The sequence below is a fragment of the Micromys minutus genome (genome assembly GCF_963924665.1).
Source record: "Micromys minutus genome assembly, chromosome: 3".
Classification (NCBI taxonomy): domain Eukaryota; kingdom Metazoa; phylum Chordata; class Mammalia; order Rodentia; family Muridae; genus Micromys; species Micromys minutus.
The window spans coordinates 31,466,014-31,479,868 of NC_137972.1; the positions used below are offsets into that span (position 1 = coordinate 31,466,014).

Consider the following 13,855-nt stretch of genomic DNA (forward strand, 5'->3'; position numbering starts at 1 on the left):
AATAAGGGCTACTGCAAATTCTAGAATAGTAAGCTAAATAAGAATTATAAATGTAATTGTGACAGTAGTGGACTATTATTTATAATCCTAATGTAGCACTGCCAACTAGGTGTATTAAGAAGTGATATGATGACTCCTGCACAGTGCCACACTGCTCAGGCATAGCACTCCTGAGACCACTCCTGAGATGACCCCAGACACTCAGGGATCCTGGGTGTCACAAAGATAAGCAAGTAAGTAGAGGCCATAGTGGAATCCTGGCTTGAGTGCCACTGGGAGCTATGTCTGAGTCTGTGGCTCTGCAGCTGTGGGAGGCGAGGCATCAAAGGCCAGGCAGATGTCCCTTGTCTTGGTTGTCACCTAGGGCCATGTTGATATCTAAGAGCTGTGCAGAACTGGCCCCACCCCTCACCTGGGCTTTGTGGGAGAGTGGACCCTGAAAGTGTGAGAGCAGGATAGCTGGCCCACCTCTGGCCAGCTGCAGTACTCACAAGAGCAGCCCCACCCCTCACCCAGGAAGCTTTGGTTGCAGGAGTTATGGGTGAGCCAGCCCTCAGAGTATGAGTGTGGGAGAGCTGGCCCTGCCACTCATTAGCTGTGTGGTGGCTTAGGCAAGAAAGAGATGCCCTCTCCACTCACTCCTTACTGCTTGCAGCAGGCAGAAGAGCTGGCCCTGCCCACACTGTCTGCAACACTTGGGACAGCAGGCCCTGAACCTCACCTGGGCAGCACAGTCAAGCATGAACATGGGAGACATGGCCTAGCAATTTGTCTGCCTTGTGGTAGCATGGACAAGGGAGAGATGGCCTCCTCACCCCTCTAGTCTTGTGTCACCTCTGTCAGATAGGAGAGCTGGTCTAGGGAAGAGTTCTGTCCCTCACCAGTTAGAACACTCAGGAGAGTGGGCTCTGCATCTCACCTGGGCAGCAAAGTAGAGCTGGCCCTGGTTGCAGGGGTTGCAGATGAACCAACTCCGTGAGCTGAGAGTAGGAAAGCTGGCTCTACCCCAATGGCTGCAGCAATGGATGAGCTAGCTGGGGCAGTGCTGGAGTGGAGTAGAAAGCTCAGAAAAGTCCTGTCAAGAAAAAGACTTCAGAGACAATAGTTATTTCATAACAAAGGCCTTTTTGTACAATAGGGTATATGTGCTGGTAGGGTGGGTACAGGAAAGCTGGCAGGCTGACCAGCTCAGATATCTCCCAGGCCCACATCCAGGGCTTTGAGTTGACCCACCCCAACATATATAAACTGCTAGGAGCCAATTCTACAGATCTAAAGCTGCAGGATCTTCATGACACAGGACAACAACAAGATATCTGGCAGGAATCCAGAGAGGCTCCAGTATTGATAGTGCAGCAGAAGCCAGACCTTGAAACAGATCAATGACTCATTGCAAGAAAATGAACATTTGCAAGTAAAGGAGTGTGGACAAAAGGGAAGACTGTGACTGTGGAGCACTCTGTGGCACACTGCAGCTTCTACAATGAGATTTGCTTTCTTTTTGTGGGAGGAGGTTGTAAGGGTGGAGGACAGGTATAAGGGGACAGGGAGTTGTGAGATGGGATTGGAATGCATGATGTGAAATTCACAAAGTTAAAAAAAAATCAGTAGCCTTCCTCTATATCACTGACAAACATACTGAGAAAGAAATCAGAAAAATGAAAATAACTCCATTCACAACAATGTATTGTTTTTTAACCTCAGAATAAACCTAACCAACAAAGTGAAAAGCCTCTACAACAGAAACTTTAAAATACAAAAGAAAGAAACTAAGTAAGACTAGAAGATGGAAGGACCTCCCAAGCTCAGGGATTTGAACAGCTGATATTGTGAAAATGGTCACCACTCAAAAGGCAACTGCAGACTAAGTGAATCCAATCAAAACCCCAGCAAACGTCGTCACAAGAAATCGAAAAAACAATCTTGAAAATCATAAAAAGCACACATACAAAAACAAACAAACGAAAACAAAAATGGAGCTGCCAAAGTAACACTGAACAAAACAGCCAGTGCCAGGAACAGAGATACTCCTGATGACAAGGCACACCACAGAGCCATAGTAATAAAACAGCGTGGTACTGGCACAAGACAAGGACACAGAGCAGCAGAAAAAGATGAAACATCCAGACTTAAGTCCATGCAACTAAAAATATACAATTGTTTTTTTTTTTAAGATGCCAAGAAATATCCACTGGAGAAAGGACAGCATCTTTAACAAAGAGGCCTTAAACTTGGACATCTACTTGTTGAATAAAACCGGAACCAGTCTCTCACTTTGCACAAAAATCAACTCAAGAGCCTCAATGTAAGACCTGGAAGCTCTGAGCTCTCTAGAGGGGTGAAGGTACAGGCACAGGCAAGACTTTTCAAAATGGGGCTCTATTAGCAGATAAAATGGCTGACAGCAATAAACATAAACGGTATAGCAAAGGTTTCTATCAGCTGAGTGAAGAGGTAGCTCACAAAACAGAGAAACTCTGCTAACTATATGTCTGACAGAGAGTATCTAGATATGCAAAGAACTCCCAAAATGTAACACTGGGGCTGTCATAATTTGTCAACTTGTCACAGATCCAGACCACACAAGATATTGAGTATAGCTATCTCAATCTACACCAGAGAGCTCTCAAAGAACACAAAGGATGACAGAAATGACATGTCTTTCCATCAGCGTTCCTTCTTACTCTTCCCCTTGCTCACTGTCTCCTCCTCCTTCTCTATATGGTTTCCTGTATCTCAAGGTGACCTTGAACTTCCGAAGCCCTGACTGCTCCTGAAGATCCCACTGACTCATTAGCTAAAACAAGCTACTGAAATGAGACTGTTCTGACACCTGATCTGATCTACCGAGAAACATTTATTTACTCAAAGACCCACAGCCTGGGCCTTTCCTAGTTTGCACAGGCATACTGGATGACTTGGCCTTCATGCCTGCTTACTGAGCATTTGTATGTGTGGCAACATTTGGTCTGAGACATGACTTCATTGTTCTGGGCCTGGTTGCATGATGCCTCTAGTGCTGGAAGCTACCTGTGTCTATCAAAACAAGAGTGCTATTTGGGAGCTGGGTTTGCAGGGATGGTAGGGCAGGAGATTTCCCAAAGAAGCCTGTTGGGACAGAGCCTTGTAGCAAGAGCAGTGAGATTCTCACCAAGCCGAGGCACAAACTTGCCATTCTAGACCTTACAGGAGAAAGGCTGTTTCTCTTTAGTGGGGTAAACCACAGGAAGCTCCACAGACAGCCTTGGGGGTGTGGGCTCCCTAGGCCTGGGACTCTGCCAATCATACGCACACTGTGTTTTGATCCCGATGGTGCAATGATACTTTACTTTCTTTTAAGAAATTCTTCCCAAATACTATACTCAAAATGCCATCATTTAACCAGTGCTAGCAGTAGAAGGGATGGGAGAGGGGCAGCTATGCTGTTTCAAGTCAGTGCAGACCAGGAGCACCTGTGTTTTCCAAGAAGCTTATTCTAGTCATACTAGCTGCATGTCCCTAAACCCCCAAATGTTTGATTTAAGCTGAGAGTGAACTAAAACAAAAGTTAGGTTTGTTCTAACTCAAGGCAAAGCTTTAGACTCTCATGGGGCATCTACCAAGCAACTCCAGCCCCTACAGTTTTCCTGTGCACGATCTGAAATATGACCTGGCAAACCCAATCCCTTTAGACGGCAGAATGCCCTTCCAAAGGCCAAGACCACTAAAGACAGCAGACAGTTTCCCCACTCAACCTAGCTGCTGACAGTTTCAAGGGAAACCTCCCCTAACCCTAAAACAAGCACAGTGACTAGCCTGATCACATTACTGAGGGTGTGGGGGACATTTAGACTGCAAGCTAGGAATCTCAGACTTCCATGCCATTTTCAAGTCTGAAGTCCTTGATGTTAAACAGATGGGACAGCTTTCTTTCTAGTTGTCTCACAGGGCACTAAAAAGGACATAGAGATAGCATCCATCAATGCTCCTGAAGGACACCAGGAAGGAAAGATAAAACAGGGGCAACTCTCATCCTTGTGGGCACTGACCAGTCCTACCAGTTCATAGCCACAACAACAGCAGGAATGTGCAAGGGCCCCCAGACTTTCAGAAAGTAGTGGAACAGGGACAGTATGGTCATGCAACTGCCACACTGTCTCCTGTCCCTGTGTCACAGAGAGAGGTCACATGTGAGTGACTTCCCCAAGGTTTCTGTTGGTTCAGCTTAAGTCCAGGCACATGCACAGACACTATGGCCTGGGGACAGCAGGGACAGCACCATTCTCACCATCACTTTCTCAGGAGAACCAAACTGTATGGAGGTCAATAACTAAAGCCCTAGCTACAGACTCCCAAGAAATGGAAAGAAACAGGTTTGCAATCTGCTCCCTCCTAAGCGCCATTGTTTTGGCAAAGATTGGTTCACCCTTTTTGTTTTTATCCTCTTTTAAAGACCTCTAAAGATGAGACTTTACATTGTAAATAACAAAATGAGAATATTTATGAGAGAGAGAGAGAGAGAGAGAGAGAGAGAGAGAGAGAGAGAGAGAGAAGAGAAGAGAAAGTCACCCAATTTCTGTTCAGTGGAGCCATAAAGATACTTATCCAGCCCCACTGTATGATACCAGGCATGCAGGCTCTTACTTCATCGTCTTGGCTACTGAAAAAGCATTTTAACTCTTTTATACCAGAGGAAGAATATCTCAGGAAGTCTAAGCCATGCCTCCAAGGTCACATGGTGTACTTGTGAGGGGCAACACTCATCTAGATGCCTTGGCTATAGTCATCTGGTGGCATTTAATGAAATATTATGTGGTATCCAAATCCAGCTCCAGGGGGTCCAGCATAAACCCTTTATCTGTCTACGATGGTGTCTCTGTGTCATGTGTGCACATCTTTCTGTAGACTGCAATCATATCTAGATTGACTAGAATACTGACAGGATGCACATGCTAGGTACAGGGTATTTATAATGCTGTGTACAGACTAATGCTTTTCCAAATAGTTTCAGGGTGTGATCAGTTGGCTTCATGGAAGTAGAGTGCCATTCCCTTACATGTAAATTTTTCTTTAAAGAAAACTGCTTTTTCTGTTCATTCACAATGTACAGTCTCAAATTACTTAGAGGCAGGATGGGTGTCCCTGAAATTGAGGCAAGCCTAGGCTAACAAAACTCTGCCTTATAACAAACATTAAAGGAGCTGGAGATCTGGGTCAGTGATTACAAGCACCCATTGCTTTTCCTAAGGTTCCAGCATCCATCCTGGTAGCTAACTCCAGTCCAGGGGAACCAACACCCACTTCTGGCCACCACAGCCAACAGGCACACACTTGGTCCATATACATATAAGCTGGCACTCATATATAATGCACACACCCACACACACACTTAACTTGTTTTCTTTGACACAGGGTCTTATTATGTAACCCTGGCAGGCCTGGAACTTGCTATGTAAGTTAGATTGGCCTCTAACTTGCAGAGATCCACTTATCTCTGCCTTCAGAGAGCTGAGATTAAGGCATGCACCACCACATCTAGTTTAAAACTTTTTTTAAAAATTTAATAATAAATAACCTACCCTTGAACGTCAATAATTCACCACTTTGTCACTTAGGTTGTTTAGTAATCACTTAGGTTCCTAAGAGGACTACACATAAGACCAGGAACACTTTCTCAAGTGCTTGCCTGAGTCTTGAGCTGGCCAGGCCCAGGTAAAACATGAACAGTCTCTGCCAGAGAAGTGCTCTGTAAGGGTCCCTGGGTGATCAAGCCCTGGCAGAGCTGGGCAGGATGACACAGGTCTCATTTTCCCATGTGTTCTTCTGCTGCCTGTGGGAGGGTACAGGGCATAAGGAGCAGAGGGTGCTTCTGCTAATGGGAACTCTTCCTGCTCTGCTGGAACACAAAACCATGTGTGCTTTTCTTTTTTAAAGATACTATGTTTCATAAGCATTCCTTTTCACTTTTTAAAAATTTTTATACCTGATTTATATGATCCTGGGAATCAAAGCCAGCCTGCAAATGTGTGCAAGGAAAACACTCTACCTTCTGAACTTCACCAGTCATTCACTTACTTATGTGTATGTACAATGTGTGTGTAAATGTGTGCACTGCCGCTCTGGCAGATGCATGTGAAGTCAGGAGACAACCCTGGCTATTGGGTCTTGTACCTTCCACCTTGAAGCAGTGTCTTGTTTCTTTTTCCTGTCTATACCTGGTTAGCTGTTTCTCATGCTTCCGAAGAATTTTTATTTTTTTTTTGTCTCTCCTTCCTACATTCTGAGAACATGGACACACACCATGCCCTGGTTTTTATGTGCCCTCTTGAGGATCCCCAGTCAGGCCCTCATGCTTACACTCAGCAAAGGCTTTTTCCCAGAGTGCTTTCCAGTCCTCTCTTCAGCACCTCACTTATTCTTTTAAATAATCTGCTCACATGATGATGGAATTAGTTCTCTATGTCAGTCAGATAAAATGAAACTAATGATTACAGTTAGCATATGATGAGAACATGACTTAAAGGAGGATAGACAGATACCTGGGATATGTCGCTGTCATCATGGAACATAAACAAGTCGTGAGGATGCTGACTTTGGGACCAATGTTTGCACTATGGTTCCTTTACCTTGTCTGTGGCAAAAGACTATGGTACTGAGTACTTTTCAAAATACCAAGAAGGATGACAAGATGGCTCTGAGGGTAGTGGCGCCTGCTGCCAAGCCTTACTGACCTGATTTCAGTCCTTGACTTCCACTCATGTGTTCACACACAAGCAAACAAAGCAAGCAAAGATGATGAAAAGGAGCATTCCCATAAAAAGAAAGAATTACCAGGGCAACCTAATAAGAGGACTTCTAGAATGGGCACTTCAGAACCTCACAGGGCACCAAGCAAAGCCTTTGGAGAGCTCACTGCTGGAATGCCCTTGAATCCAATGCTAAGCCAACTTCGGTAACTCCCAAAGGCAGCTTGTTTTGGTAAACTCTGGACACGATCTTCCAAGAGAGGCACAGGTCATCAAAGACGTCACTAAAGCAGATGGGAAGGTAAAAGTTGAACATAATATGCTGGACAAACAGAGAACACAGTAAAGGCCATGCCCCAATCTGGCACCAACCAGCAAAGGGCAGGGTGTTGTTAGGTCTGGTGGCCAGCATCCCACTGGACAGAGGCTCCAGGAGCAGGTGGCCTGACTTCCTTTGTTTCCACTTTCTGCCGTTCATAAATTTACCCACGAGCTATTGCTTATTCTCTTGTCCTCACACTTGGCATCTGCTAAAACCGCAGCAAAATGATTTTTGGCTAAGGATGATTAAAGGACCTCATACATAGGAAGGTGCCACTATCTAGCATTACTGTCATGTTCAGAAGGACATCAACAGAAACTCAACACACTATCATCCAAAAATATTCCATAAAATATTGTTATTATTATTATTATTATTATTATTATTATTATTATTATTATTTTGGCTTTATAAAATTATTTAGATGACTCAAATTAAAGTCAGTAAAATAAATGCATGTAAATACATTTTTGGGTGTTACAAATATTCCATTTAATTAGTAATATTTGGGCTGGAGATATAATGTGGTGACCAAGGGTGCTTACTGCTCTTTCAGAGGCTTGTGTTCTGTTCCCAACACCTACAAGGTGCCTCATAACCACCTCTAACTTCAGCTCCAGGGGATCTAATGCTCCCTTCTGGCCTCTGCTGGCTCCTGCATACACAAAGTATATATAACTCATGTAGGTGCACACTTATACACATAAACATAATAAATAAGGGGCTAGAGGGAAGGTTCGGCAGTTAAGAGCACCTGCTGTTCTTGCAAAAAAAGTGGATTCATTGCACCCACACAGAGGCTTACAACTGCTTATAATTTCAGTTCTAAAAGATCTGATACCCTTTTCTGACCTCCAAGGGCTCCTGTGTATATGCTGTGCTTATAAACTCACACAGGAACAGACACATAAAAATCACTAAATCTTTATATACATTCATACATATATAGCCTATTTAGGTATAAACATATATGTACTTAAAGGCTCCCAGTTCAAGCAGATCTGTCTCTCAGTTCAGTAGTGAGACTGCAGCTCCTACTTGGCCTTTTCTTCTGTTCTTCCTCTGATTACTATATCACATAAATATCAAAGGAGATGAGGAACATGAAAAGAGATGCCCGGGCTCTGTGCCCTCGACGAGAGGAACTGACCCACAGAACTCTGAGCAGGGTTACTGTCTTCTCCTGTCCCTCAGTTGGCTGCAGCTGGGCACAAGACACACTCCGTGGCAGATTAGTCAGTCCTTCATAGTTTCCTGTGACTAAAGAAAATGAGTCCCCAGAGAGATCTGGTACCTTTCCAAAGCCGTAACTGTCATGGTAGGACTGGGATGGGTACAGGGATTGCCTCCCAGTCACTTTCCAGGAGAACCTGGGCATGGTACTACCATAGCAAGCCTCAGGGGGCCAGGTGTCCTGTCATCACAATGGCGGGAAGCCACTGAAGCACTCTACAAAGCTACAGTGGCTGTACATTTTCCATAGGAGTACATCAACACCTTTGTTCAACCTGAACACAGTCCCAAAAGACTTAATTAGGGGATGTATGTGGGATGGAGGCTAAAAAATGAATTGCTAATTTCTAAACTATAAAAGCCTAACATTTCCATGTCCTGAAGACGAGTAGCCTGACAATCAGTAAAACCATGGAAAAGATCGTGGCTCTATATTCTCTCTCTGCATAAGAGGTCGCCTGAAGGGAAAAGTACACTAGAGTGACCACATGCGCCAGGGAAGCAGGATAACCTTTGTTTCAGAGGAGGTTTTTCAAAGATGATTGTCAGGAGACATGTGGGCAAGCTTTCTGCAGTTTTTAAAAACCAGGACAGCCTTGAACCTTGACTTCCAGGTCCTGGACTCTGTCCTTCTTGTATCTGTATATTTTATATCTTGTATCTTGTCTGTGGGGAAACAGCAGCTTGAGGAGACATCACACACTCAGGGATACTTCAGGCCACCACAGTGGTCTTTGTTTTCTTCCTGTTTCTGGTGTCAACACCAGTCCCAGGAGTGGGCAAAGGCCCTGGTGCCTGGCCTGAGAAACTGGATATGCGTCAGCCATTGCAATTTCCCTGGGAAACAGAAAATATTTTCCCTGCTCTATGGATGAGGAAATTGAAGCAAAGGGAGAAAACATCCGAGATTTTCCAAAGAGGAGGAAGAGCCAAGAGCTGTGAGGTTAAGGCTTATAGCTGAGCACTGCTCCCTGGCTTGGGACATCCCAGTTCCTTTTGGGAGCTCAGCAGCTCTGGAGATGGGAGAAACACAAGTTGCTAAGGACAAGAAGTGGGATACAGTTTACACCACACAACCACACATATGGATCCCATCACCCGTTCAAACAGAAAGTGTGAGGCCTTGATGGGTAAGTGAGATAGGAAAAGAGGACCAGGGTGGGGGTTACTCATCGTTTTCCCAACTAGAGATTTATGTCCCTTTTGGAAAGGGGAAGAAAACCCTGGCTGCAGCTCCATTTTGAGTAATATTTGCCACTAAGAAGCTGTATGCAGACACTCCTGGTATAAGCCCTGGGAGCTCTTCCGATAAATTTGTAAAGGGCTGAGTAGCAGGCAGGATGCTTGTCACAGTGCTCTGATCCTCAAACCTGAAGCTCATTTCAAACTGACAGTAAGAACTGAAGACTAGTTACACATCACTATGTCAAGAGCACAACACAAAGGCGGATGACTCTTGTCTTTAACTCTATTTTCTGCAATTAAAATGGATGGCTGGGCTAGGGCGTGAAGCATGCCAGAGGCTCTGTCTTCCACCCCTAGTATGGGACACAAAATTGTCAATTAAACAAAGATTGAAAGAACCTCAATCCAAAGTGCAGAAGCGAATGACTTAGAGAGAGAGAGAGAGAGAGAGAGAGAGAGAGAGAGAGAGAGAGAGAGAGAGAGAGAGAGAGAGTCAGCACTTGTCTCACTGAACTGACTCACTGGCCAAAGGAAGGCAGAAGCACCGGACCTGGGGTCACTCAGCAGGCGAGGGAGTGAACAGGACCCTGGGAATCCCCCACTGTGGCTGCTAAATGCCATAGGCTGGGAAAGTCCCTAGCTCTGGGCGGAGGTGAGAGAGTTTTATGTGGAATTGCAAGATTCAAAGCAGAATCTTACATTCCGTCTTGGGAAGTGCTGCTCATGGAGACAAATGGCCACCCTCCTTCGGGGTACACCACAGCTGCTTGTGTGCAGTGTCGGAGCCGGCTGTTATACAAGCTCCCACTCTCTCCCCCATGGGTTAAACTCAGCTCAGAAGTGAATGTCCACCAACCCTCCTCAGGGTAGCCCCATTTATAAAGAAGAATTGTGTTGTACAGACAGGGGCATGCACCCCAACACAGAGCGGGACCCATGGTGGTGGCACTGCTGTTGGACAGACTGTCTGCACAGCTCATGCTTTTCTCTTTTACTTAGATTTATTTTTAACTGTGTGTGTGGTATGTGTGTGTGTATGTGTGTGTGTGTGTGTGTGTATGTGTGTGTGTGTGCGCGCGCGTGCGCACGCGCGCACAATAGTACAGGTGCCCATAGAGGTCAGAAGAGAGTGCTGGATCCCCTGGAGCTGGGGTTTCTGGTGGTTGGGTGCTTGGAACCAAACTCAGGTCCTTTGGAAGAATACTGAGTCCTTTTAAATGCTGAGCACCTCTCCAGCTCCAGCAAGTCATTTTTCTTGAGGCTAATATCTTAGCTGATGTCAAAGAGTGCCCAGCTCCTGCTTCTATCTTCAGAATGTTGGGATTAAAAGCATAGCACAATGTTTCTTTTGATCACTGTGATAGTCAGCTTTCAGCTACTGTATAAAAATACTTGAGCAATCAGTTTTTTAAAAAAAGATTTGTGTGTGTGTGTGTGTCTCATGTTTTAGAAGACTCGATTCATGGTCAGTTGGCCCATTGTTTCTGGGGGCAAGATCAGGTGGTTACACCACGGTGGGAATCCATGGTAAAAAGACCCATATCATACTGCCAAGAAAAAGGGGGGGGGGGAGAAAGAGGAAGGGTCCAGGATCCCCTTCAAGGTACATCCTCAGTGACCTGACTGCCCCTCAAAGGCTCCACGACCTCCTGGTAGCACCAAGCCATTTCCGTTCATGCCTTTGAAGGATCCTCTCAGAGGTAAATGGGAGCAATGGCTTGTGCTCTGCACACTATTGTGTATCTTTAGCACACACCACACATTCACAACAACCCAATGATGAATGTCTGCTGCTGGGCACTGAGGTGCTGACCCTTCTCTCCAAGTCTAAGTTTGGTCCCTTTGTCTTCTAAGGTTATATATGTATACATAACTCTCAGGTGATGGGTTGCTCTGATCAGAACTCCTTCTAAAAGAACATTTCAATAAAGAGGTTTACTTCTGGTATTTCATGCTTCTTCTAAAAGCCTTTCTGTGTGTATATATGTGTGAGTGTACATGATCACACATGGCATGAGATCTTTGTGTCAGCCTCACCTTCTACCTTGCTTGACCCAGGGTCTCATGTTGTCTGTTGCTGTGTATGCCAGGTTTCCTGTGAGCTTTCAGAAATTCTTGCTCTGCCTTTCATTGTCCTAGAGATGATGAGATTACAGATGTGCATTGACCATGCTGATTTATGTGGGTTCTAGGGATTTGAACTCAGGTCCTCACCCTTGTATAGCAACTGATTTTCCAACTGAGCTACCCCAGCCCCTTATGCTTTTTCCATCACAGGTAATTAATTGTACAATAAAAGAAAGGTGGGGCTGTATGAAATGTGAAAGTCAGTTGGATGGTGTTTTGCTGGGGCAAACAAGTGAAGGAATGTTTAGCTGAAGCAGATGCAGGTGAAAGGATCTTCTACTAAAGCAAACGTGTGAAAGGACACCTGATCAAGGATCCTTCAATAATGACAGGCTTGTATTGGTTCGCCTTACATTGTGTAGTTGAGTTGCACTTGTTGGGACCCCATAGGAAGAACCACACCAAAAACTTCTGGTGGTGTGCTGCAGTTTCTTGCTGCTTTTGCAGACTTGAGCTGATTAGCAGGGTGATGTCAGCTGAGACAGATGCAAGTGTTGAGGCGAGGCATGTGGAGGACACATGATGTTTGGAGGGTATAAATAGGACTCGAAGGACAGTGACCAGGGCTTAGCTAGGATTGCTTATAAAGCTAGCTGTGTAATACTTGTGGGTCTCTAGTCTTTGCTGATCTTCATTTTACTGAGAGAGGCACAGCCAAGAACTTCTCCTGATGTTTCCAGTGGTCCCTCTGGCTGACTTGTATTTAGGCTGAGGCCTGGCTGTCTCTGCTAGGTAGTGTCAATGGTGTTGCTAACCTGACTCTACCGAACTGGCCTGCTTGTGTATTGAGAGTGGATTGAGCTGCTACTGCTGACCTGTGAACTGAGCTGCCAGTTTCCAGACAACACAGACAGGAGTTGCCCCAAAGACCCGTTCTAAACAGGTCCACATCCCCCATATTCTTTCTTTCCCACTACCTCTGGTGAGTGGTGGGTTAAAATGGGGGTTAAAGCATTTAAGAACAGTTATTAAAAATAGGTAGTAAAAAACAATTAAAGTTCCAGTTCTGTTATATCAACAGGCTGTGGCGAGAAAGGCAAGAAAATCCTTTGCCATCTGAGGATACCAGCTGGTGGCTGTTACACTAATCCTCCTCCTCCTCACTTCCCAGGACACTGATCCCAACAACTCACAAGCTGTCTCACAACATCAGCAGAAGCCTTACATTGGTCATGACCAGAATGAGAATATTATTAGCCTTGCTTATAACTAATTAAAACCTCAAGATCAGGTTTCTGGGCCTATCTTGGTACAACTTGGTACATCTGTGCAGGGAAAGGGCTCCAGATGGTAGGCAAACCAGGCTTGAGGCCTGCTTCCTCCCAAGAGGTATTTCTGTGATGTCACAGATGCTGTGGATGATAGAACCATGCAGCAAGAACAAGCTTAGTCTTGCACACTGCCAATCAGGTGAGCATGCTCAGGAATTCTGTCCCCTCAGAAACAGCCCCATACCTCACTCTGCAGGTTCCTCAGAAACAAAGCCACTATGGAAACCTTGGAAGATAACTGGACTCTTTAAAGAAAAATAGCATTCCCAGTAAACATCCTCCACTCTCCTATGGAAGACACTAGGAAAGTTCTAGAGTGATGAGCAGGTGACCAGCTAATGTCATCAGATATCAGTGACTCTCCTCTTACCTTGTTCACTGCAGCCTGTCTAGTCAATGTCACAGAATTATTTTAGGGTGAGAGTATTCTTCTTTAGGAAGCCACCAAGAAAAGAGAACTCTCTCTCTCTCTCTCTCTCTCTCTCTCTCTCTCTCTCTCTCTCTCTCTCTCTCTCTCTCTCTGTGTGTGTGTGTGTGTGTGTGTGTGTGTGTCTGTAGGCCGTGGATACCTGCACATAAATGTTCGTACCCATGTGGTGGCTAGAGGTTGTCCTCCCCTATCACATTCCACCTTACTTTTATGGTATTGACTCTGAAGCTGTACCTGCCCTACACCCTCAGCACTTGGGTCACAGATGCATGTCATCCAAACCTGGCTTTTGTAGAGATACTGGACATCCCAATTTAGGTCATCACATTTGCATGGCAAGTGCTTTAATGACTAAGTACTCTGATCAGTACCATTTTCTGACGTAGCAGGGACTAGCAGTTTTGAAACTTCTGTGTATTCTAGATGAGAGCGGGCAAGTATCTAGTCAGAATGAGGGGAACCAGGTTTCAGAAAAAAGAAATGAGCACCATCAGAGGTGACAAACATTTCACATGCCTCCAGGCATGAGGGTGCACATTAGACAGATCCAAACTAAGGGGGA

At 45.1% G+C, this 13,855-nt stretch overlaps 1 protein-coding gene across 1 annotated transcript in view; it reads right to left on the reverse strand.

Moving 5' to 3' along the window:
* Window positions 1–13,855, reverse strand: part of ATG7 (autophagy related 7) — a 196,949-nt gene that overhangs the window by 102,997 nt on the left and 80,097 nt on the right. The gene's annotated exons all lie outside the window — the stretch shown is intronic.